Source organism: Myotis davidii, unplaced genomic scaffold, assembly GCF_000327345.1.
Source record: "Myotis davidii unplaced genomic scaffold, ASM32734v1 scaffold370, whole genome shotgun sequence".
Lineage (NCBI taxonomy): Eukaryota > Metazoa > Chordata > Mammalia > Chiroptera > Vespertilionidae > Myotis > Myotis davidii.
Genome location: NW_006288615.1, coordinates 3772808 through 3797401, shown reverse-complemented (window position 1 = coordinate 3797401; position 24594 = coordinate 3772808). Strand labels below are relative to the sequence as shown.

At 46.5% G+C, this 24594-nt stretch overlaps 1 protein-coding gene and 1 long non-coding RNA gene across 2 annotated transcripts in view; one reads left to right on the top strand and one right to left on the bottom strand.

The window, feature by feature from the left end:
• Positions 1-4697: 4697 nt before the first annotated feature.
• LOC107182616 lies at positions 4698-7656 on the bottom strand. Its single transcript, XR_001513347.1, has 3 exons — positions 7580-7656; positions 5791-5941; positions 4698-4727 (listed from the first exon to the last, which is right to left on the bottom strand). It is a non-coding gene; the product is annotated as an uncharacterized LOC107182616 (long non-coding RNA).
• A 152-nt stretch (positions 7657-7808) lies between these two features.
• NGEF (neuronal guanine nucleotide exchange factor) overlaps positions 7809-24594 on the top strand; it is an 82585-nt gene continuing 65799 nt past the window's right edge. The window contains exon 1 of the mRNA XM_006760438.2: positions 7809-7945. The gene's annotated coding sequence lies outside the window, so the exon portion shown is untranslated. The remainder of the gene's footprint in view (positions 7946-24594) is intronic.

Below are 24594 nucleotides of genomic sequence, written 5' to 3'. Positions count from 1 at the left end.
ATGAATGGATGAGGCTGCCTTTCCAGGCAGGGCTGACAATGTGAAGATTTAGATAACCTGTCTAAATCTCTTAACTCAGCATCAGCTCATGGCAAGGACTGCCATGGCAACAAGCCCTTTTCTTCTGGACCCATCACAACATGTCTAAACAGCACCATCCATGGGCCCCAAGTTCATTCTCAGGAGGAGGAGTCAGGAGCTGGCACACTGTCAGAAAATACAACCCAGCTCACCCAGTCTACCGCCAGTGTGGGTGAGGCCTCGGGAGCTGGAAAAACCTGAAGGCAGTCCATTGACTTCAAAGTGCACTTCTTGGCTTAGTCTAGAACTGAGGGATGAGGGAGGCCTCCCTAACTTATTTCCCTTCCCTCCACTGAACATAGTTCTCCCATGATTATCTTCAGCTCTAGGTGGTTCCTGTGGCTCAGAGCCAAGTTCAGCTCTCCTTGGCTGCCCCCCACGTCGGAGTGACCCCTGGATGGCCAGTTCTGGGTCCCCTTGTTTCTGCTCTGGTCTAACCCTCTCCTCAGTTTGCAGAGAAAGGGTCATGGTCTGATCTTGGAATTTATGTTTGAAAGTCCATGTGAACACCCTAGTAAACCCAGACCCCAGCTCTGACTCATATCCCCTGGAGGTCCAGGAATCACCTTGAAGTTGATGCTGTTATATTCAATGGGCCATAGAAGAGGTATTTTAAAAGCGAGGTAAGTGTAGGGTGGTGACTCATTAAAGAAATCATAGCACATCCATAAAATGGAGTATTAGGCAGCTGATTAATTAGAACCATGTCTTGAAGATAATGCATGAAAATTTTGGGATACAAGATAGCATATAAACTAGGATCCCACTTTTGTAAATCTGCATATTATATATTCAGAAATCTATATTAAAAATAAACAAAAATTATACCAAATATGTATTGCTGTATCCCCCGAAACTTAGCACAGTGCCTGGAACAAAATAGATACTTAGCAAATATCCAGTGAATATAGAATGAATAAATAAATACTATCAGTAGTCAGTTTTAACTAGTGGGATTACAAATGATATTTATTTACTTCCCGTACTCTTCCAGGCACATATGACTTAATTATTAGTTTAAAAAGACATTTTTTAGAAATATTTTTTATTGATTTCAGAGAGGAAGATATAAACATCAATGATGAGGATCATTGATCAACTGCCTCCTGCACACCCCCTACTGGGAATTGAGCTCACAACCAGGGCATGTGCCCTGACCAGGACTCAAACTGTGACCTCCTGGTTCATAGGTTGATACACAACTACTGAGCCACACCAGCCAGGCAAAAAAAAAAACCCATTATTTTTAAAATGATGGTAAGTAATAATATGTGGCCTAATAGTGCCTACACACTTTATCCTGGCCAGACCATCAAAAGGGCTCTCAAAAGGGCCCAACGAGCTTATAAAAATGACCTTGACTCAGCATGAAAATTTAACTTATATTTGACTCCAAAGGATAATAAATTTATTGTGTTCAAAAACGTTCACTGAGGTCTGGCTGGTCTGGCTCAGTTGGTTGACCAGAAGGTCACCGGTTTAATTCCCCATCAGGGAACATGTCCAGGTTTCAAGCTCGATAACCAATAGGAAGCATGCGGGAGGCAGCCGATCGAAGTTACTGTCTCTCCTCCTTTCCTCCCTCTCTAAAATAAATAAAAACATATTAAAATATATATGTGTTCACCGAACACATACATGTAGCCAACACCATACTAACTTGGAAGGAAGAGAGAAAGATCCTGGATAAGGTCCCAGAGCTTCCCGTGTTTATTATTTGTGTTGGGGAAAGAAGACAAACATCCAAGAAACAGAAGCCAGTCACCCAGGAGTTGGGGGCGGACTGTAATGGTGACAGTGATTAAGAACAAGGGGAAGTGGGAACAGGGGTAGTCAGTAAGACTTCCTGGACGAAGGCTTATGACCTGAGCTAGACCAGGAAGAAAAGTAAAATTTACAGAAACAGAGGTAGAACATTTCAGCAGCATGTAGTGGGTGCAAAGTTTGAGTCTGAGGAAGCAAGGAAGCAGGATAGTGCTGGCTGGTTAGGATCATCATTGTTTTGATAGTAATCTATTTTCTCTCCTTACCTTTATGATTTTTCCTTACCTTTGATGCTCTGCAGTCCCACTATGGGTTGTCCAGGTGTGCATTCATTTTTATTTACCTTGTGGACTCAGCATGCTTTTCCAAACTCAGAGGACAAGTCTTTCTTCAATTGTGAAAATTGCTCAGTCATTAATGCTTGAACATTGCCTCTCCGCCCCTCTCTCCTTTAGAACAGCCTCTTCAATGTATACTTGGTTTGTTCTTCAGATGTCTTTTGACTTATTTTTCATGTTTCCCATCTCTTTGCCTCCTGGTGCTTCATTCTGGGTCCTTTACCCAAAATATCTTCCAAATCACTAAATCTAGAGTTGTGTCTACCTATGAGGTGTTGTTTTTTTTCTAATGCAATGTTGCTGTTTTTTATTTCTACAATTTCTACTTAGTTCCTCTTTGAATTTACTTTAAAAAAAAAAACAAAACTAAATTCCTCAGCATTAAAAAGCAATGCACTATTAAGCCATGAAAAGACATGGAGAAACCTAAAAGCATACTATAAAGTGAAAGAAGCCAACTGCTAAGGCTGCATACTGCATGATTCCAACTCTATGACATTCCGCTGAGAGAGTGAAAAGTCAGTGATTTCTAGGGGTTGAGGTGGGAAGGTGAATAGGAGAAATATAGATAATTTTTAGGGCAGTGAAAATACTCTCTGTATAATATCCTATGGATACATATCATTATACATCTGTCCAAACATACAACACTGCCTGAACCCTAATGTAAACTATGGATTTGGGTGATAATGATGTATCAATGTAGGTTCATAAATTATAACAAACTAGAGGCCCAATGCACAAAATTCGTGCAAGAGTAGGCCTTCCTTCTCCCAGCTGCCGGCACCGGCTTCCCTCTGGTACCCGGGACCCAGACTTCCCTCTGACCCTGGCTTTGTCCAGAATGATGTCCAGAAGGATGTCTGGTCTAATTAGTATATTACCCTTTTATTATTATAGGTCTACTGCTCTGGTGGAAATGTTGATAATGGGGGAGGCTATACATATGTGGGGACAGGGTATATATGGGAAGTCGCTGTACCTTCTCCTCAATCTGGCTGTGAACCTAAAACTACTCTAAAAAAGTGGTTTTAAATTCTAAAAAAGTGATTTCCTATTTTTGTTTTTACAGATTTTTACTCCTTTATCTTTTTAAACACCTCAAATATACTTATTTTTAAGTCTCTTTCTATATTACTCCATTGTTTCTATTTCCCCATTTTTGTGGGATGCTTTTCTTCAGTTGGATTTCCTCAAATGCTGTATAACTTGTTATAGTCTATTTTAATAATTCATAATTGTTTATATTCTTCATATTGGTCTTCCTCAAATGTTTTACAATTTCTGTATGTGAGCTCATCCTCTATGGGAATTATTTCTCAGAGGTGGTGGAGGTGGAGGTGTTCCCACTGAGGTGCCTCAGGTTGTGGAAACTTCCCCAAAGTTGCCTCTACCTCATTGTTAAGGGCTCACGATTTCTCAAGTTTCTTCCTCTGTTTCTATCTTAGAGTCTCTGTACTTCATGAGTGGTGAAGGTTTAAACCTCATGTACAAACCCAGCTTTTCTATTTTCTTGTAAGTAATTCTATTTCTACTCATAGAAATTACCTAGGACAATTTTTAACCTCTGCACTGTAATTTCTCTCCCAATTTCCTGTTGTGTTCAAGTTCAAAGGCTTTGATTTTTGTTCCCCCACAATTGTTAATTTAAAACAAATATATCCCTGGCCATGTGGGTAATAGTTCCTGAAGCATTAACTCAACAGGGTACATATAGAATTACCTATTAACTTATGGCATCTAGAGATTTATCTTCCTTGCTCTTGAAATCAAATATATATTTATAATACATACATATGACATATATATGCATATATGTCTACATTCAGCATTTCTGTATGTTCAGGAAATATCATGTGATGCTGGGCAAGCTGTTTAATCTCTGTATGTCTGGCTGCTTCATCATAAGACTGTAGTGATGATTAAACAAGTTAATTCATGTAAAGTGCTTAGAATACAGCCTGGCCCAAAGGTTGTCAATAGATGTATGTCAAATATCCTAGCTTCTGCTCAGTTCTTTTTCTTGACCAGACCTGGTCCCTTGTCTTTATGTATTTCAAATGTATTTTTAAAAATAAAAATGCAATTTCTAAAACATTTACATTTTAAACTTTTACATTTCTCTTCTCTTCCCACTCCCAACAGCAAACTTTACATAGAAGTTAGTAGAAAATCTTTTTTAAATCTCTTATAATGAATTAAGCTTATTATACCTGACCACTCAATTCCCGCCAATGTGCAATTGGAATAATCACCTTAAAATAGCTGGTTTATGATTATTAAGTCCATTAATGATCTATCAGAAATTATCACCCAGAAAACATCACAAAAGCTTCTGGTCAAGGGCATCTCAGGCCTTGAAATGATTTCTCATGTCTTGTCCATTCAGGCTGCTGTAACAAAATACCTCAGACTGGGGGGCTTATAAACAACAGAAATTTATTTCTCACAGTTCTGGAGGCTGGGAAGTCCAAGATCAAGGCATTGGCAGATTCAGTATCTGGTGAGAGCCTGCTTCCTTGTTCATAGGTGGCCGTCTTCCCTCTAGTGGAAGGGCAAGGGAGCTCTCTGGGGTCTCCCTTACAAGGCACTAACCTATTCATGAGGAGTCCGCCTTCATGCCCTAATTACCTCCCACAGGCCCCACTTCCTAATACATCACCTTGGGAGTTAGGTCTCAACATTAAATTCTGAGGGAACACTAACACTCATTCGATGGCACTCAGTATCACCCCAGAATATTCCTATAGAAGCACTATCGACCATTATTAAAGAGGGAAGGACTTTAAGATGTGCTAAATTGGAAAAGTACCAAGACAATAGATACAGAATAGTACATACATGCTGTGGTTCTGCCTAAATAAAACAAAAGGATGTAGGTGTGTAAGAGGGGGGTGCAGGGGTGAGAGAGAGAGTATGTAGAGAGAACATTTCTAGAATACTCAGGAAACTGTTAACAGAGGTTACATAAGATGTTTTTGAGAAGAAAGTGACAGGTTCAGGACTGTGTCAGCATGTTCACATGGCATATTGAGTGGGATGGGGTGGGAAGGACTGGGAACAACTGGGAGAGAATGAACCCAGGAGACCATTAAAGGACATTGCAATGGTCCAGGTCCATGGTCGGCAAACTGCAGCTCAGCAAACCGTGGCTGGCGAACCACATGCGGCTCTTTGGCCCCTTGAGTGTGGCTCTTCCTAAGCCTTAGAGTACCCTAATTGAGTTAATAACATTGTACCTACCTATGTAGTTTAAGTTTAAAAAATTTGGCTCTCAAAAGAAATTTCAATCGTTGTACTGTTGATATTTGGCTCTGTTGACTAATGAGTTTGCCGACCACTGGTCCAGGTAGATTTGAGGGAGCCTGTTCTGAAGCAGAGATGGAGGGGAGGAGAAAAAAAGAAATGAGATTCACTTTCAAGGTGCTCCCAGTGGTACCCTCAGGGCCTAGCACAATATCTACACCTACTAGGTGCTCAACAAACACATGAAATGAATGGTTTCCCATATAAAGACTTACAATTCCAGTTCCCAAAGACATCCCGCTGCACATCTTAAGAGCCAAATTCCACAGATCTTGTCACCTTCTTCTCAGAGTTCACTCACCCAGCCCAGGACCTGTGTAGAGTCAGCAAACGGGATCCACAGGAGGGTGAGGCTGGAGTGAGAGAATTGCAGGCACAACTCTGAGCTGGTCCTGTTTGCACATGGCAAGATGGGTGTTTCCAAAAAGCTGTGGCCCTGCTTCCCTCAGGAGCTAAAGGGAGACAGGAAAATTACTAATGAGAAAGGGAGAAAATCAACCCCCAAAATCAGATCTAACCCTACAAACATGCACAGACCTTGCACTTAGGAGGTGCTTCAAATAGGTTTTTGCAGCGGTCACCAACCGGTGGTCCGTGAAGTCCGAAAGGTTGGCGACCGCTGTTTTAAAAAATTAGACAAAGACAGGGGAGTGAGCAGGAGGAAAAGGAATTTCAGGAGTGTGACATATGAAGACTGGTTGGAAGAAAGAGAACTAATGCCCCTGCAGAACAGAGCATTCAGTGGACACCACCTCAAACCTTCATATGTGAAGGCTCAACTGGAAGTCTTTGGGGATAGGGAGAGTAGAGTTAATGGTATCTTCAGAGCCTAATGTGGGGTCTGGCTGATAATGTCCTGCTCAAATGTTTATTGGATGGATGGATGGATGGATGGATGGATGGATGGATGGATGGACAGATGGATGGATCAATGAATGGATGAACTAATGGATGGATGGGTGGATAAAAGACTACCTCTATCTGGCTTTCAGAGGCAAAACTGAAACCATTGTTTTATCAATCAGGTGGCTGTGATGGACAGGTTTCAAAGATGGCCCTCAGCAATCCTCCCTCCTGGTGTTCACATCTGTGTGTAATCCTCTACCTCTGAGTGTGGCTGTACCTGATGATTTCCTCCTAATGAGTAGAAGGCAGCAAAAGTGATGGGATGTAACTTCTGTGAAAAGATTACAAAAGACAGTGGTTTCTGTCTTCCTGGACTCCCTCTCTGTTGCTCACCTCGGTGACAGGCTGCATAGTGGAGAGGCCTCTGTGGCAGCCTTAGGCCAACAGTCAGTGAGGAGCTAAGTCCTATGGCACACAAGGAACTGAATGTTGCCAACAACCTTGTATGGAAGGAGATCCTTCCCCAGTGGAGCTCTGAGACTCGGCCCCAGCCCTCCCGGCACCTTGACTTTGGCCTGTGAGGGACCCTGAGCAGAGAACCCAGTTAGCTGTGCCAGATTCCTGTCACAGGAACTGTGGGAAATAAATGTGTGTTGTTTGAAGCCACTGTGTTTGTGTTAATTTGTTGCCAGCAATCAGTAGCTAATACAGTGGCTGACTTGAGTTTAACATAAAAATGAACATTCTGGCCATTAAACTCGGCAAATAACAGTAGTGGTTAAGAGCCTAGGGTTTGGTACCAATTGGCCTGAGTTTGAATTTTGAACCCCCAACTTCCTAGCTGTGTGGCTTTGGCAAGATCACCAACTTCTGAGCCTCTGTTTCTGCATCTTTAAAATGGGCATAATTCTCTTCTCATAGAGATTACGAAAGGATTACATGAAGTGATTATATAAAATACTAAGCCCAGTACCTGTCACTGAATAGAAGGTAGATATTAGAAAATAATAATAATAATAATAATAATAATAATAATAATAATAGAGCAAGTTCCCTCCCAAAGCAGCAAGTGTCCCATTCCTGGAAGTGACCAAGCTGAGGCATGATGGTCACATGCAGGAAGTGAAAGGAACCCTAGAGGACCCCAAGCCCTTTCCCAAGCCTCGGATTCAAGAGCTGTGTGTCTGCCTGGCCAAGGCCAAGGGGCGGGGCGGTCAGGTGTGCTGAGGGACCATCAGAGTTACCTTGCACCAGGGAATAGTACCAGCTGTCGCCAGCCTCCAGCAAGGGTGATGCCTTCCCTCCCACACAGCCTCTGGGTCAGGTATGTGGCCACCACCCTAGCTGGGCCCATGGGGCCCAGGAAGGTAAACACCCAGCCAGGAAGTGATTGTCACGGGCATGGGGCCAGCTCTGGGCCGAGGCAGGTCTGAAGGTCAGGAATGCTTCCCAGGGAGCCTTTGCAGGAGAGGACAAAGCGTTTGTTGCGGGCTCTCCGCAACAGAGCGGAGGGCGTGTGGATCTTGCTGGGGACAGGCCAGTGGACAGGACAGAGGACAGGAAGGAAGGGCCATCGGGGAGGCCCAGCCCCAGGAGCTCCTCACTGGCAGGTGAGTAAATAGTTTCCATACTTTTGAAATGGAATGAGATGAAATGAGAGATGGAATGGAGGTTGCGGCCAGGACAGGATTGGAAAGACCCCAGGCCGGTGTGTGAGGGAGAGGAGACCATCCCACCCCTGCTCATTGAGAGGCAGCTCCAAGAGCGAACAGCCCAGACTTCCCTCCCCAGGTCCAGTCCCGTCTTGGCTTCATGCACCCCGCTTCCTGCCAGCAAAGTTCACCATCTTTGAACTGGGGTAGTGTTTCCCTCTGGCTCCTCTCCTGTGATGGCTGTGGGACAATAAGCAGGACTGGCTACATAATTTGCAGTGCCCCGAGCAAAGGGAATATGTGGGGCCCCTTGTTCAAAAGTTATTCTGAATTTTAAGAATTAAGAATTTTAAAATGAAGAATGGCAACATCAGAGCCTTAAATCAAGTGACTGGCTCTTCTAAGAGCAGGGCCCTGTGCAACCGTGCAGGCCGCAAACCATGTCGCCAGCCCTAATTATAAACCTCCTGCATGTAAACTGTGAAGTGACAAACAAACTGTGATTGCTACGAGCGCCCGCTCCATTCTCGGGGTCGGGAAGCACACCTGTGGAACTTGACTCTGAAGGTCCGCAGAGGGATGTCTTTGGGAGCCATGAGGTGACAGCTCCCTGCAAGGCCACCCTACTACATTGGCCCCTGTCGCTCAGGGTCCCACCTCAAGAGAACAAAAGGCTCCACCCCTCTGAACCTTCTGGACTGTGCACCTATCTGGTATCAAGCCAAAGCCAGGTGCGACTCCACAACTGGGAACACGGCTTTCTTGGAGGTGGTGGGGTAGGCTCCTCTTTTCTGTCTTGACGTATAGTTTGGGAGGCTCACAGTCACTGGCTGAACAGACCCGGGCTGTGGCTCCTGTCCTTCCGACAGTTCTGCCCTGTTCTGATGACCAACACAGGTTTGGCTTTTGGAAAGTGCTTCTGTTAATGTCGTAAGACCACTGGTGGCAACGTGCCAGTCTCCCTGTCCCCTTTGTCCCCCTTCCCTTCTCCCTTTCCACTTTCTGCCCAGGTTTTCCCTTTCCTCTTCTCTCCCACCACATCTCCAGCTGCCCCGGCATCGCTTTGCCTTAGTAGAGACCAGTGTCTCTATGGGTGTCTTAAACTTTCCGGTCCTTGAAAGCTGACAATAACCACTTCCCTTGGCTCCTTACTGGAGTCCAAATTGTCTTGAAAACCCACCATTGGAGGGGCTCCCCACAGGAGAGACGAGGTGACCCCAGCAGCCAGAGGTGGAGGAAGGTAAGTGTTTGCCTATGGAACTGGCCCTGGCAGGGGCAGCCCAGGAAACCTGCACCAGTGGTGAAAACAGCGTGGAGACTCAGCAGAGGAGGCCAAATCTAACCGCTCACTGCTGGCTCTGCCCACCTGCTGGCTCCACCGGGGACACCGGAGTCACTATTGGTCTCAACAGCCCTAGACCAGACACCCCAACTCCCAGGAAGGGGTCCTTTCCCCTTTCCATGAGCCCAGTGCCTCCCCAGTAAAGGGTCAGCTCTGACTCTCTGAGGTTACCACCAGCACCGCCCTAAAATGGCATAGATTCCTTCCTTTACTACTTCATCAAATCATTCCCCCCTCCCCCCCCTGCCAAAAATAAATCATTGCTGAGCACCCTGCAGGTGAGGCTTAGAAGAGGGGCTGGGACACAGGTGGGGGAGGCAGAAGCCAGAGGCCAGGCTAGGGGCCCTTTCTTCATGAAGAGGCTCAGGACACCCTCCTCATCCATAATCCATAGAAGGCTATGGGGTCATGGTGCTGAGAGGCATTTTGACTGACTGAGCAGGAGGTACATCTCTGAGACTCTGGGCTATCTTATTCAGAACTCCCCTTGGCATCTTTGGGGGTTGTTGGGGCAGGGCAGCCTGGGCCTCGGAAAGAATTTTCTTTCTGGTCACCTTGGGCTCACCTTTCCCCACTTCCTCAGTGGGCAGAGCTCTGCTTCTGGACCTTGATGAAACACCCAGAGAAGCCAAAGAACTGGCACTGATTTCCTTGGTTGACAGCAGTCCTTGAGGCCCCACTCTGGGGAAGTCTGCACTGGGTCTGGGCAAAGATTTTGAGCACTAAAGAGGGGACTTTTTCTGAGAATACCCTTCATTAAGGACCTGGGTATCTGGGAACCTGGGTCAGCCATCTCTCAATCTTTCTACTTCTACTCACCTTACTTTTAGAATGGAAAAATAAAATCACATGTTCGAATGAGTGGGGGATCATCACAGAAATATCAGGGAGGCCAGCATGGAGGAGGTGACCTTTGAGCTAGACGTTATTAAATGATCTTACATCACTTATTAATTTTTTTGCAAGAGGGGAAGGCTGAGGGATATGGCTTTATGTAAAGTAAGGTTCTGTAACTTCAAAATGAGATAGTAATTTTTCACACTTACCCTAGTTGGATGTTGAAAGTTATTTAAATAGCACACTTGCATAGGAAAGGAGCAGCAGGGTTTTAACAAGGTGGAAAGTGCATGGGACCCCAAAGGCTCCCAGAGATCACACTGTATGGCCAATGTGTCTCATGGGGCACACTGCCCTTCACTTCTGTACTCCAGTGCCGCCTGGCTTTGCCTCAGATTCTCCCTTCCCTTTTCACTCCTGGCTGAGGTTCAAGCCCAAGCATTAGTGTCTGCCACAGCTCTGACCATCAATTATCTAGGTCTTTGATGAGTTGTAAAATGGGGTGCTGATTCGTTATTAATTAACGACTATGTTTTCTACCAGAGACAGAGCCTTCAAAACATAGGTTCTCAGAGGATGAGCAGCTTAAAAGGCTTGGAGGAGCTTGGGAGCCACTGGGGCAGGGACAAGGAAGAGAGACAAGCTGGGCCGGAGGACCTTAGCCCCCAGGCTCTGCCTGGAAGTGGCAAGAGTCAGTCCTGAGTGGCTGGTGGGAGAGTTGCTCAGTTCACATACAATATGGCCTGCTGTCTCAGTAGTTCAACCCACCATGACCATGGACTCCTTGCGGACTGGCTGCTTAGAGAACACCTCATTCAGCCAGTCAGTATTCGCTGCACACTTGCTCTGAGCCAGCAGTGATAAGATGTGACAACATGGATGGTCTCGCTGTCCCCCTCCCAGGCTCCCCACCTTCATTCCAGCCCCTGAGCTGCCTTGCCCTCTTTGCTGCTGCCCAGATAGAGTAAGAAAACCTAGTTTCTCACATAGATATTTCTCTCTCTTCCACTCTCTCTAAAAATCAATAGAAAAATATCCTTGGGTGAGGATGAAAAACAAACAAAAAAACACACAGCAACATACCCTCGGGTGAAGATTTAAAAAAAAAAACAACTTCCAAGTTTTTTAAGATGATAACACGCTGGCATAATGGGCCCTTCCATGATGCTCTATAGACATAAATCCACTTGAGAAAGGGAACACGTCTATAAACAGTTTCTGCTCTCATCTGAGTGATAAAAACCTTCCATGGTGGGTCCTTGAACGCTGGAGGAAAGGCTTATTTCCTGTTGAGTACCTTTGTAAAGAAGTTAGCTGTGAACTTTGAAATGATATTAAGGTTCTTTGTTTCTGGATTAAAAAGGCATCTGGCACATGGACAATTTTCCCTAGTGCCTCGGATATCAGAGCCTGGGACTTTCTTTCTACAGTTTTCTGGCCTCTTTGGAACCAGTTCAGTGTCAAAATCAAAGCCACTTGCTGTCGGCTAACTTGGGTTCCAAGTCAGGGTTAAGACATGGAGAGATTCTAACTTGGGGTTGGAATGAAGCCATCTGATGTTCAGCCTAGGACAAACAGACCCGGCTAATGTTTGGAGAAACATTACTATCACCGATGTGTGTATTCACTGGAGAAATACCACAGAAATTGCCAAAATAAAGGGACATCTTTTAACCACGGGCACAGCCTGCGGAGGCTAAGGTGGCCCCCTGTTACTGCTTACTTTTTGACTCAAGGGCCACAATGGGTTCTTAAACTGGACCGGAGGGCCGGAACAAAAGCATGGATGGAGTGTTTGTGTGAACTAATATAAATTCAAAGTAAACATCATCACATAAAAGGGTACGGCCTTTTTTTTTTTTTTTAGTTTTATTCATTTCAGATGGGCCGGATCCGGCCCGTGGGCCATAGTTTGCCCACGGCTGGCTTAGACCCAGACTGTTTCTGTCTACTTTTATTCCTCCCTGAATCTCCATGATCTTATAAGACTGTGTTCTCAGGAAAGGCTGTTTACCGTGAGTCAGAATGTTCTGAATTAAAGAGGGTGAGAAATAGCTTAGCAGTTATGCTCTTAGCCGCTCGGCCACGGCCAGGCTGCCTCCGCCACTGGCTGGCTGTGTGACCCTGGCTGAGTCAGTTAACCTCTCTGAATCTCCATGTCCTCCTCTGTAAAAACGGGGAAAACGGGACAGGACAGTAACCATTCATATAGGACCGCCTGAGTATTCTATGAGGTGAGGATTCTAAAGTGCTCACACTCAGCTTCAGCTATTGTTATCCCAGTAGGCCTTGAGAAATAAAACAGATCCTTCTTTTCAACATAAACGTTGACTTTGAGCAGCAGGGAGAGAATTTATCATTTTACATCAATTATTTAGCACTTACAGGAGTGTATTAGGATGCAGAGAACTCTCTTTTAAAAAATATATATATTTCTTGATTTCAGAGAGGAAGGGAGAGGGAGAGAGAGAGATAGAAACACCAATGGTTAGAGAGAATCATTGATCGGCTGCCTCTTGCACACCCCCAACGGGATTGAGCCTGCAATCTGAGCCTGAAACCCGGGCATGTGCCCTGACCGGGAATCATAAGTCGATGTTCAACCACTGAGCCATGCTGGCAGGGCCAGAGAACTCTCTAGAAGCATTCACCTGTCCTCTGAGCAGCCGACTCTGAGAAACTCCTCTCGATGGGCCATTCAGGCCTGATGTCCACCAGCAAGATTGTCCACCGTCTAGGTGTTGCCTCAGGGGACCTGATGACCACTTCCCTCCAATCTATAATAATAAAAGCATAATATGCTAATTAGACCAGACAGCCAAACGACCTTCTGGACAAAGCCGTGGCTTCGAGGGCTGAGCCCTTTGCACAGATTTCGTGCATCAGTCCTCTGGTGAATATTTCTAGTTAAATGAAGGCATTTTTTTTTTTTTTTTTTTTTGGCAAATTTAGCTGGTGCTTCAAATTTTTTAAAAAAGTCGAATTTGGCAAATGCTGGTGTGGAAACAATTTGAGGAAATCAATGGTGGACCAACCACACAGATTTCAGGCCCCATCTGTGCAAGAGTGAGTTAGCTTTCTGTGGCTGTTGTCACAAATGACCAGGCCCCTAGTAGCTTAAAACAACACAAATTGTCATCTTACAGTTCTGGAAGACAGAAGTTCCACACAGGTCTTGCTGGGCCAACGCCCAGGTGTCGGCAGGACTGCCTTCCTCTGGAGCCTCTGGGGGAGAGTGCTTCTTTGCTTTCAGCTTCCAGGGGCCATTGATAGTCCTACCCTTGTGGCCTATTCCTTCATCGTCACAGCTGGCAGCATAGCCAGAGAGAGAAAGGGGTCGATGGATGGACAGAAGACCATGCACCTGGGTGGGTGGGCTGTGCGTGGACAGGTTTCTAGAACCCAGGAACAAGTGGGCCCTTAGAAGATAGGCCTGGAGAAATAGGGGATTGGGCAGGGTGGCACCAGGCAGGGCCATGGGCAGGAGCTCAAGGGCTGGTGTAAGCTCAAAGCCCTGGCCAGAGTCCGGTCAGTGGGGACAGAAGGAGAAGCCTAGAGGGGAGCCTGCTCAGGTCAGAAAGGGTCAGAGGCAGGGATCCAGCCCTGGGGAGAGAACACCCCGTGCTGCTGTCTTTGGGTTCGGCAGCCTCGTGGGGAAGGCCCAGCTGCCTCCTGGCGGTTGTCCTTGGTGGGGCAGGCCTCAAACACCTGCCACTGCTGTTTCATACCCGTTGTATATGCCCTGCCAACCACCTGGCAAGGTTTGGGTTAATTTATAATTAAAAGCACATGGATCTGTGGACACAAGAAATGGGATGGCAGGCACCTCGGCGAGCAGTGGCCTTGACCCTCTTCGGCCGTGGTGAAAGCAAGCACGCACCCTGCACACAATTTCAGAAGATTTTCAGACTCGCTGAGGTCAGTTCCAGAAAGCTGAGTGGAGCAGTGAGTCATCAAAACCCCTGCTGGCCTTGTGACAAGGGGTCACCGCCGCCCCCTCCCCAGGGCACCTGGTTGAGCAGGTCGGGTGTAGGGCCCAAGGGCACCGCTGGCACAGAGCGGGAGAAAGCCTTAGTTCAGGAGAGAACGGGACGCAGTGGGTCTGGCTCATCCAGGTAATTTCCCAGCAGTGTTTCTGGACTGTCAATTACTTTCCCCATTTGCCATTTTTAAGGTATGCACGTGCCACCTGTGCTGTTAATACTGCCCACAGGTTGGCTTCAAATTAAATTCTCTATTTATTTTCATCCTAAGCATTGACATCTGTGAAGTTGCAGGTTCCATGTGCTAATTGGATTTTTCTAAAATAAATAATATTAATTTTTTGAATGTTTGATGTACCTCCTATAATACACTCCCATTCCAAGCTCACATCCCACGCTGGAAAGGAACAGCGGACTCTCTGGGTTCTTCTAAACCAGTGGTTCTCAACCTTCTGGCCCTTTAAATACAGTTCCTCATGTTGTGACCCAAGCATAAAATTATTTTCGTTGTTACTTCATAACTGTAATGTTGCTGCTGTTATGAATCATAATGTAAATGTCTGATATGCAGGATGGTCTTAGGCAACCCCTGTGAAAGGGTCGTTTGACCGCCAAAGGGGTCGCGACCCACAGGTTGAGAACCGCTGGTCTAAACCCTATGGATAGTTTAAGAAATCACAGCCCCTCAACATCTCTGCCACTGTTGTTCGTTTACTAAAAAGTATCGTATCTCCCTCTTGCATAACTTGTTCACCCAAACCAAATCCAAAATCCTGGCCTTCCCCTGCTGCCCCCCACAGCCCCAGCTCCCCATGACTGTCACCTTCCACTATTCTCTCTGGTTGCTCCCACTCCCCTCTCTGCCCAAGGCCCAGGCACACTCCGTGAGTCTTGACCCGCACAGCCCGTGCCTCTGTATGCCTCAGTGTACCATGTGCCTCGGTAAACCCTCCCCAGGGCCAGAGTCACCTCCCTCCCACCTGTAGGGAGAGCACAGGATCACACCAGGAGGGGCACAAAGGCACTTGGAATGCTTCCAGCACCGCACAGATGACAGAAAGTTCCAGAAGGGAAAGAAAGGCCAGAGGAGGGGCGGTCACGTTTAGGATGATGGGGAATGTCACCAAATTCCCTCCCACCTGCTCTCTGGGGCCTGAGCGAGGGGCCACCTCTGTCTCATGACCGGGGGCCTACAGAGGGCGAACACAGGTGGGCTCAGCGTGTGAGTGGACAGAACCCACCAAGGACACAAGGACACGACTGACCAGGTCAACCTCATGTCCTGAATCAGAGTGTTGAAAACCTAGATATACCACTAACTGGGAAGTCCAGCTCCAGACCACTGGGAAGTAATGCAAAGGAGTCCCTTCAAACCGTAAGAAGGATTTTTCTGAGATACTATTGGAGAAAACACAGGGAACTGAAGGGCACTGTGAACACCCCGGCCTGCTGAGGGTGAAAACCAAGGATAGGAAATGGTAATGCTATACACTTCTCTCTTCCTCTCATTCTTCTGCTCTGTTCTCTCCCCCGCCTCCGCCCCTCATCCCTCTCTACCTCCCCCCACCCTCCTCACCATACAAAGAGCTTCCCTACTACACTTATATCTGGTCCATCCTGGCCATTTCAAAATACCTCCCCAACCCCATGGCCATTCAACCCAGAGCCCCTGCTCACTGGTCTCAATCCTCATCTGAGAGAGAGAATCTGATTGGCTCAGCCCAGACTCTGGGTTGACTCCTCCTGGGTCAAAGGTCCACTCTGTTCTGTTCAGTTATGACCAGGAAGCTGGGGGTCATGGCTCTCAGGGTCCTCCTCTTCCAGGGCTAAGGGTGGAGCAAACCCTCTAGGAAGGTTCTGGAGCAGGAGGGAAGGATGCTGCCTTCCAGTACAAGTGCTGGCTGCCCAGAGCCATTCTAAGAAATCGGGTTGGGATTCAGATTTCCCAACCAGAAACCCAAGTACCCCTCCATGCCTTTGCCAATTGTTATGAACTGGAAGCTCATGTCACACACCCCCACACTCCTGCATTCACATGTTAAAGCCCAAAGCCCCAATGTAATGGCATTTGGAGATGGGGCCTTGGGAGGTAATTAGGGTTAGTCAAGGTCATGAGGGCGGGGTCCTTATGATGGGATTAGTGGCCTTATGGGAAGAAGAGCATATCCTCTCTCCCTTTCTTTTTCTTCCTCTCCCTCGTCCACCCTCCATCTTCCCCTCTCTCCCTCCCCTTGTCTCCCTCCCTCCTTCTCTCCTCACACACACACACACCCAGAAAAGGCCATGTGAGGGCATAGCCAGGCAGCGGTCTACAGGGCAGAAAGAGGGCCCTCACCAGAACCTGACCATGCTCCACCCTGACCTCAGACTTCCAGTCTCCAGAACTGTGCGAAAACAAATGTCTTGTTCAAGCTACCCTATCTATGGCATTTTGTTAGGGCAGCCTGAGCTAAGGCACCAGTATTGGCCCTGTCCCTTTAGCAGGCCTTTTATACCCGCTCGGCTAGGGGTTTAGTGATGAGCTCACAGCAACTCCGACATGCAAATGGTCCCACCACTGGAGCCCAACAAAGACTCAGTGTTGGTGTGCAGCTTCCTGCCCTTAACGATCCCTGTTTGGCTGTGGAAATGACATTGCCTGTTTTGTGTAGTGTCTGCTCTGCCGGGTGACTCGGAGCTCAGCAGCCCTGCCCTGCCTCCTTCAGGTTGGGACCTTGGACCACAGGAGGGTGGGAGCTTGCCAAGGGCGGTGGCTGGCGGAGGCTCACCCAGAAGGAGTGGTCCTTGTCCCCAGCTCACTCCCTGCTGTTGCTCACCGCCTGGACATGATGGCCAGGGCACGAAAGGGGCTCAGCTTCCATTAATTAGGTAAACTTTCTCTTAAGGGGAAGACGGCACAGCTAGCTCTGGCTTCACTTTGAGAAACTAGTTTGAGCCCTCTCTTCCCCGACCCTGCTGAGAGTGGCTGCTGTCACTGATATGACCAGAGGGGATGGGACTCTCGGGGGTGCCACCAGCCAGTCCCTGGAGACGAGGCATAGATTCCCTCACGGGGACCAAGTTGAGGCTCCAATGGACCCTCAGTTTGTTTTCAAACTTTTATACCTACTTTTTATATTGAACATCATCTGGCATCTTGGTTTTTTTTTACACCAAAAAGGAAAAACAATTTAAACAAGTGGTCACTCATTTAGTTGCAAAGAGTAAAAAGAGCAGTAGCAGGAGTATCTTTTACGGCGTGTTGATGGGATGCCAGGCACGTAAGCTCATCTAATCCTTGCTCCATCCCTGCACATGTGAGAGCCCCTTCCAGAATGAAAGGGGAGCTATAGGAAGGGCACTCAAGTTTGGGATGATGGGGGATATTAGGCAATTCCCTCCTGTCTGCTCTCCGGGATCCTGCACTGGGGATCACATCTGTCTCAGGACCTTGTGCCTAACACAGGGTGGACTCAGCCTTACTTCAGCGTGTAACTGCAACCCACTGTGGACACAGCAGACCAGTGCCACTCCATGTGAGCTAAGTGGGCATCACTCTCCAGATGGGAAGCTGAGGATTGAGTTGTGTCAAGGACTGGGGGAGACGCATCCCCAGAGTCCTGTCAGGACATGCTGAGGTGCACACCATGTCTTCCCCTCTGCTCCAGGGGTCCCACAGTTTCAGCCTGACTTAGAATAAGAGGAAGGGAGCTGGTAAGAGGCCTCACCCCACCACCCCACCCACCCCCCTCACTAAGAAACCTGGGTGTGGCCATCGTTCTCACGTGGGCAACCCTGGGCCACAGCCACTTTGGGGAGGACATTTCTGCACCTGGCTTGCGCCCCTACCCCCAAACTACCCAGGACTCCCCATAAAGAAGCCTCCACACAGTGTGGAGGGAGGTTTGCTGAACAATGAATCCCTGGGGAGCCTGGTGGCTGGGCCCCCAGAGAGGACAGGGCTGGGCTGTCCTGGCTCAGGCTTTGTCCCCCGTGTGCTCGGATCCTGACCGCTGCTCTTTGATAAGGGCTGCATTGCTTCCTAAGCCATCTCCACCGCCACAGGCAGTCTCTCCCCCACCCTCCCCCACAGCGGCAAGGAGGGCTCTGGGACCGCAAGACCCAGGTTCGAATTCTGCCCCAGCCACTTCCCAGCTGCATCTCGAGCAAGTGACTAAGTTTCTCTAAAATGTGACTAACAACAGTCCCTTCCTTCCCTCCTCCCCAAGGGCTGTATGAGGATCAAATGACTTAACGGGAACGTGCCTGACACAAACCCCCTGTTGATTCCCCCAGGAGCAAGAACTGTGTCTGCAGCTCAGCACAGTTCCTCTCTGTGCAGGGTGGCCTCTGTCACCAGCTCTGGCCCAAGGCACTGCTGTCATCCTCAGCACCTCAAGCTGACCCGCCCTCGTCCTGTGCTCTTCAGAAACCACTGGGAGGGTGGCTGTGGGTGGCCAGGAGCCTCTGTCTATCCGTTCAGGACACCCTGTCTCGACACAGTGGAGGACTTGTGGCCTGTGGGCAGCTGCCCAATGGTGTCAGGCAGAGACTGGACCGTCAGCCACAGCTCAGAGGGAGAGCAAGGCCATCTGGAAAGAACAGCCAGTTAAAGCCCTGGCAACAGATGAGACCCGGGTGAAGGGGGTGGAGGGGGAGGATGGAGACTGAGGGAGAAGAGGACATGACACATTAGCAGGGACGCAGGAGGCAATGGAGAGGCTGGTGGCTCACATGCAACTGAAGCCTGGGAAACAGATATTGGAAAGAGGAGGAGAGAGTGAGAAGTTCTCACTTCTTCCTTGATTTGTAGATACATTTACAGAGAACAAGAGGCCTCATTCAGTTGCTTTGGTGGATATTACAGAGAGTTTATCTTGGAGGGGACACCAGGAAGTAACATTGCACAAGACAACACTGTGGATGTTTTACTCCGCTGGTGGTGGCAGCGGGTGAGTTGGAAGCCAAAAGAAGAATCTCGCCTCACCTGCCAAGGAATTTTCCAGGCTAGGTGGTTCAGGGCCTTGACATCCTAGAACTGAGCTCTGTGGCTCCATCCCCTACCCACAGTCAAAACAATGTTCTTAAGGAGATCATCTTGGTCTCCTGGAGGAATACCATCCTCTCATTTTCCTTAGGGCTGTTCACCCTCCCAACCCCCTAGTCTACTCTAAGCAGGTAGTTAGCAGGCAACACAGATGAGCCCTATCTATCTGAGCCACCTAGGAGCTCAATCTCAAGACGGTCCTAACCAAACATCTGTCAAACCCTCCACTGAGAGGAAGATGCAGAGTCCACGTCCCCTTTGAAATCCCTGCCACCAGACAGAAGCCTGCATGGGGTCACCGGTAGAGTGACTTCTGCTGGCTGTGTCTTGTGTGAAGCCATCAGTCTACACTGAAGGGCACAGAGGAAGGGTCTTCAGAAACCTGTTTGCATGAGTGTGTACAAGCCTTGTGTTCAGGAGACAGACCACCTAATAGAAGGAGTAGATGGGTCTGTGCATCACCTGGGAGAGACACTCTCTAAAATGCATGTTGCTCGGACCCACTTCAGCCTTAGCCCAAATTCCGGGCATGGGGTCCAGGAATCCATATATTTAACAAGCTCTTAAAGGTTTGAAAATCACTGCACTACACTTCCACAAAACCCCTGAAGAGAAATCCTTTAGTCAACCTTAGCACTAACTACTAACATATTTTCTCCGGAGCGACTGGTGATTTTTATCCCTGAATACAATAGAATGAGTCAGTGACACATTTCCCTTTTACACTGCCTGCTAGGAAGCTCAGGGGCAATTTGGGCCCATCCACAGCAAGTCTTTGTAATAGGAATTTTTAAACTTTATCCCCCACTGAGTTTGTTTTTGTTTTACTTTTTAAATGTTTATAATTATTTATTAGAAAAAACAAAAACATCTGAGTGCTTTCGCTAACCCATTGAGTTTTATGGCCCCACCTTTTTATTCTTCTTTCTTTTGTCCTCTTTTTAATTTATGCTGTGTTGAATAAGTGAAATATAAGAATAACTATGCATTATATTTATAGATGGAAATATTATCACTGTGCATTAATTTGCACAGTAATGCACAAACAGCTACCATGAATCGAGTACTTAAGTAATGCCTGTGCACCCTACATGACAGTTGAGAAGCACGGGGTCCCAAGAGAAAGCCACATGCCCAGCTCATGTAATCAGTGAGGAGGGTGCAGGGTCGACAGCCCATGCTTGCTTGGCTCTGCTCTCCAGCTCTAAACACCTGTACTGCTCCCCCCAGGGTTCTCTGGAGAGATTTGGAACCATTTAATTCCTTCTCAAAATGTTCTATTTTTAACCCCAACAGAGGTGGAGGGGCTGGTCCCCAGAGTGCCTTGGCCTAGCCTAGACCTCCTGTCTTTTTTTCAGTCTCCTTTCCCGGAAGTAGCTTGAATGATTGGCTCTTCCTACAACCAAAAAGAACCTAACTTACATGCACATTAAAAGAGACAATGGAAACAAATAAAATAAAATAATGGAACTCTAAATGACATATTATAGAATATTATGCAAATATTAAAAGTGAATCTATACATCCTACTTCACTGAAATAGAACATCCCACAAAACATTGTTTAATGGGAGGAAAAAAGTAATAAAATCATAGGAAAAACATTCTTTAGAATGCTCTGTAGTCTGAATAAAATATTTAATGGTTTAATTCCTTTGGCGTTTATTTAGGGAATTTACTTTGAGGATCTAAACTGAGTTTTTTCCCAAACTGTTAACCAATATTCCAAAGTGTTATTGCTACCCCTCCTTTTTCATAAGAACAACTTTATTGAGATATAATTCACATTCTAACAATTCACCCTTTTAGAGTATACATCCAATGGTTTTTAGTATGTTCACAGAGTAGTGCAAGCATCACCACTACCAGTTTTAGAATACTGCCAACATCTCACCAAAAGAAAATCCTGTCCCCATTAGCAGACACTCACTCCCCATAACCCTTCCAGCCCTAGTCAACTGCTAATCTACTTCCTGCCTCTATGGATTTGCCTATTCTGGGCAGTTCATACAAATGAAATCATACACTATGTGGTCTTTTGGGACTGGTTTTTTTTACTTAGCAAAGTGCTTTTGGGGCTCCCTTATGTTGTAGCACCTGACAATACTTAATTCCTTTGTAGAACTGAATAATATCCCATTATATGGATATACCCCAGTTTACTTACCTATTCATCAGTTATTAGACATTTGGGTTGTTTCCTCTTTTTGCCTATTATGAATAACTAGAGGCCCTGTGCACAAAATTTGTGCACGGGGGGTGAGGGGGGCGGGAGGGTCCCTTAGCCCAGCCTGCACCCTCTCGCAGTCCAGGAGCCCTCGGGGAAAGTCCGACTGACAACTTAGGCTTGCTCCCTGCCTAAGCTGTCAGTTGGACATCATAGCGCTGCCTAGAGCCGGGAGGGGCTCCTGCCACCACCGCTGTGCTCACCAGCTCTGAGCCTGGCTTCTGGCCAAGCAGTGCTCCCCCTGTGGGAGCACACTGACACCTGCATTGAGCATTTGCCCCCTGGTGGTCAGTGTGCATCATAGTGACTGGTTGCTCTGCCGTTTGGTCTATTTGCATATTAGCCTTTTATTATATAGGATGTGACTATGAACATTCATGTACAACTTTTTGTGTGGACATATATTTTCATTTCTCATGGGAATATACTTAGGAATGGAACTGCTAAGTCACTCTATGGTTAGCCTTTTGAGGAACTGCCAGACTATTTTCCAAAGTGCCTGCAAATGAACTTCAAAATCATTTTATCAAAACATTCCAGTGAGTTTTTTCATTGCAATTTTTAAATTGAAATAGCACTAAAACTATATATTAACTTGGGGAGAATTAATATATATTTCATTTTCACCATCCAAGAAAAACCCACGCCTCTCTAAACATACAAGTCTCCTTCCGTCTCTCAAGTTTTTCCTTTATTTAAGGTGTTTGTGTTTATTCACATGGTTACCCTGTGTTTTCTGGGTCTGTTACTACTACTTTCTACTTTCTTGTTATTGTTGACATGTAGTAAATCTCTCCTCTTCCGGGCCTGGGCTGAATTCTTTGTATTCCAATAGTCTCAATTGGTTCTTTTGGATTTTCTAGGCATTCAAATCATATCAGCTGCAAATTGTGATGAGTTCATCTTTCTTTCCGATAACACTTGCTTTATGTCTCATTGTCTTGGCTAAAGCGTGAGAAACACGTTAATAATCATGAGAGCAGGATCTCGTTTGAATATTCATGCATCCCTGTTTTTGTGATGTGCACAGTTTTCTTCTAGTCTCACTTTTAAAGGTCTTTCCTGAAGATTGGTATTTAGTTTTGTCACTAACCCACTGATGTGTTATATTGTATTAAGACTGCCTCATGATTATAAAGTTGCCTCTGTTTTATTTAAAGCACTCGGAGAACATTTTAATCAGGGAATTAAAACACCTCATTTAATAGCTCATTCTTATTCTCTATCTGATTTGGTGGGGGAGGGAATCTTGATCATTGAAGATATAAACATAACATAGCTTTCTTTTTCCCCTTCATAGCTATTGGTTTCCCTGGCTAACCTCACTTCACTGATGCACAGTAGGGCCCTTGGGGCTTCTTGGTCATTTCACATAACTTTCTTCCAGTTTTTAGAAGTGATTCATTGCTGGGGTCCAACCCCAGCAGGTCCAGGGGTCCCCAAAAGGTGTGGACGGAGTTGGCATTTCCTTACTGAAGATTCTGTCCTAATCAAGTTTTTTCAAGAGATTTACCTATTTATTTTTGAATAGCTTAATACATTGCATGACTTTTAAAAAATAAAAGTATATTAAAAAGTATGTTAATTTAAAGACTCTTGCCCTCCCAATCTTACTGTCTTGGGCGGGGGGAAAAAATGGACACATATGTAATACCCTTTGTAATAAAAAATAAAATTAAAAAAATATATGTGTGTATATATGTAACTAATTCCTTTTAACTTCTTTCACAATTTTTTAGGTACATCCGAATAAATTTGAATACATTTTCTCCTTGTTCCCTGATGGAAACATAATACATACTCTTCTATCCTTGTTTTTCTTTCAATCTTGAGATATCCTAGAACCCTTCCTTAATCAGTATCTAGAGCTTCCTCTTTCTTGCTTTTCCATCTGCATTTTATTCCATTTGTGGAAACGTTTAGAATGGTCTCATCGGTGTTACCAGTTCTGGCAGAGAGGCATTCTGTTGTCTTCAGTTACTTGCGTCACCTGCCCACAGACCACTCCCCACGTGTGCAAGCAGATCCGTGGACCCACGTCCTGCCGATGACATTGCTGGGCTAAAGCATAGTTGTTTTCCCTTTGATAGACGTTGATGGGGGTCTGCCTGTTGCCCGTCAGCTACACCAATCACTTTTCAAGCTTCTGTTTTTTTGCCAATGTATTAAGTGTAAAAAGGAGCTCAGTGTGTTTTGAATTTTCATTCCTCTTATGAGACGTGAGGTTCCTGGGAAAGTCCTGTTATTACAGTTTCTCTGCCCTCCCTATGCCTGCCATGACCTGGAGTGCCCTCAGGTGACCTCTCCTTCCTCCATCCCTGGCGATGACATGCCTCCAGCGTGCTTTGCCTTCTGAGATTTATGCTCCGCTCATGGTCCCTCCTCTCCCTGTGCTTGGCACTGACCATTTTGCCAACAGGAATATCTAGTTTGTTCCTTGAGCATCTGATTTCTTCCTTCCCTGCAGGCTTTCTTCCTATTGCAAATTATATGTATAAATAGATCAATGTAGTGTACATGCCGCCACTCTTTGGCATCGGAATATTTTCCTGAAAAAAAGAAATCTGCTCAGCCCCTCTCTACCACTGTCTAGTTCCCTGGTTTAAAATTAATTTCCCCGATTTCTGTTGCATCGTCAGGAAAGGGGGCTGTTCACACTTGATCGATCACAGTCTATTTCGTCTGGTGGATGAATTTTGTCACTGTCTGACCCAGCCTGCCAGGATGTGTAACTGCTGGCGGCACCATGTGTCGGGGAGAGGGGGGCTCCAGTGTCTGTAAGGCCCGGACTCCTCCAGCTGGATCTCAGCAGCCGCGTGGCCCTAACTCACAGTGTTAGAGCGCTCTCACCTCTAAAGAGATGTTGTTGGGCTTAGAAACTATTATCAAGTCCGTGCCCCTTGGGCTGTTACTGTGATTAGTAGTCAGCCTTCCAGGTTGCATGCTGGCTAGCTCGGACCTTGTCACAATGGGCCATTTTCAAGTCCAGCTTCCTGCCAAATGCCGCTCCCCCTCTGATCTCAGGCCCAACTTCTCCCTCAGATCCCACTTCCTTTCTCTGTATCAACAGCCTGAAGGAAAACGGTCTGCACTCATGTTTACTTCTCTCCCTCTTGAACAGAAGCCAACAGACAAATCAGTTTGGAACTTTGCCTCCTGGGCTGGCTCTCTGGCTCCTTCAGGCCTCATTGGC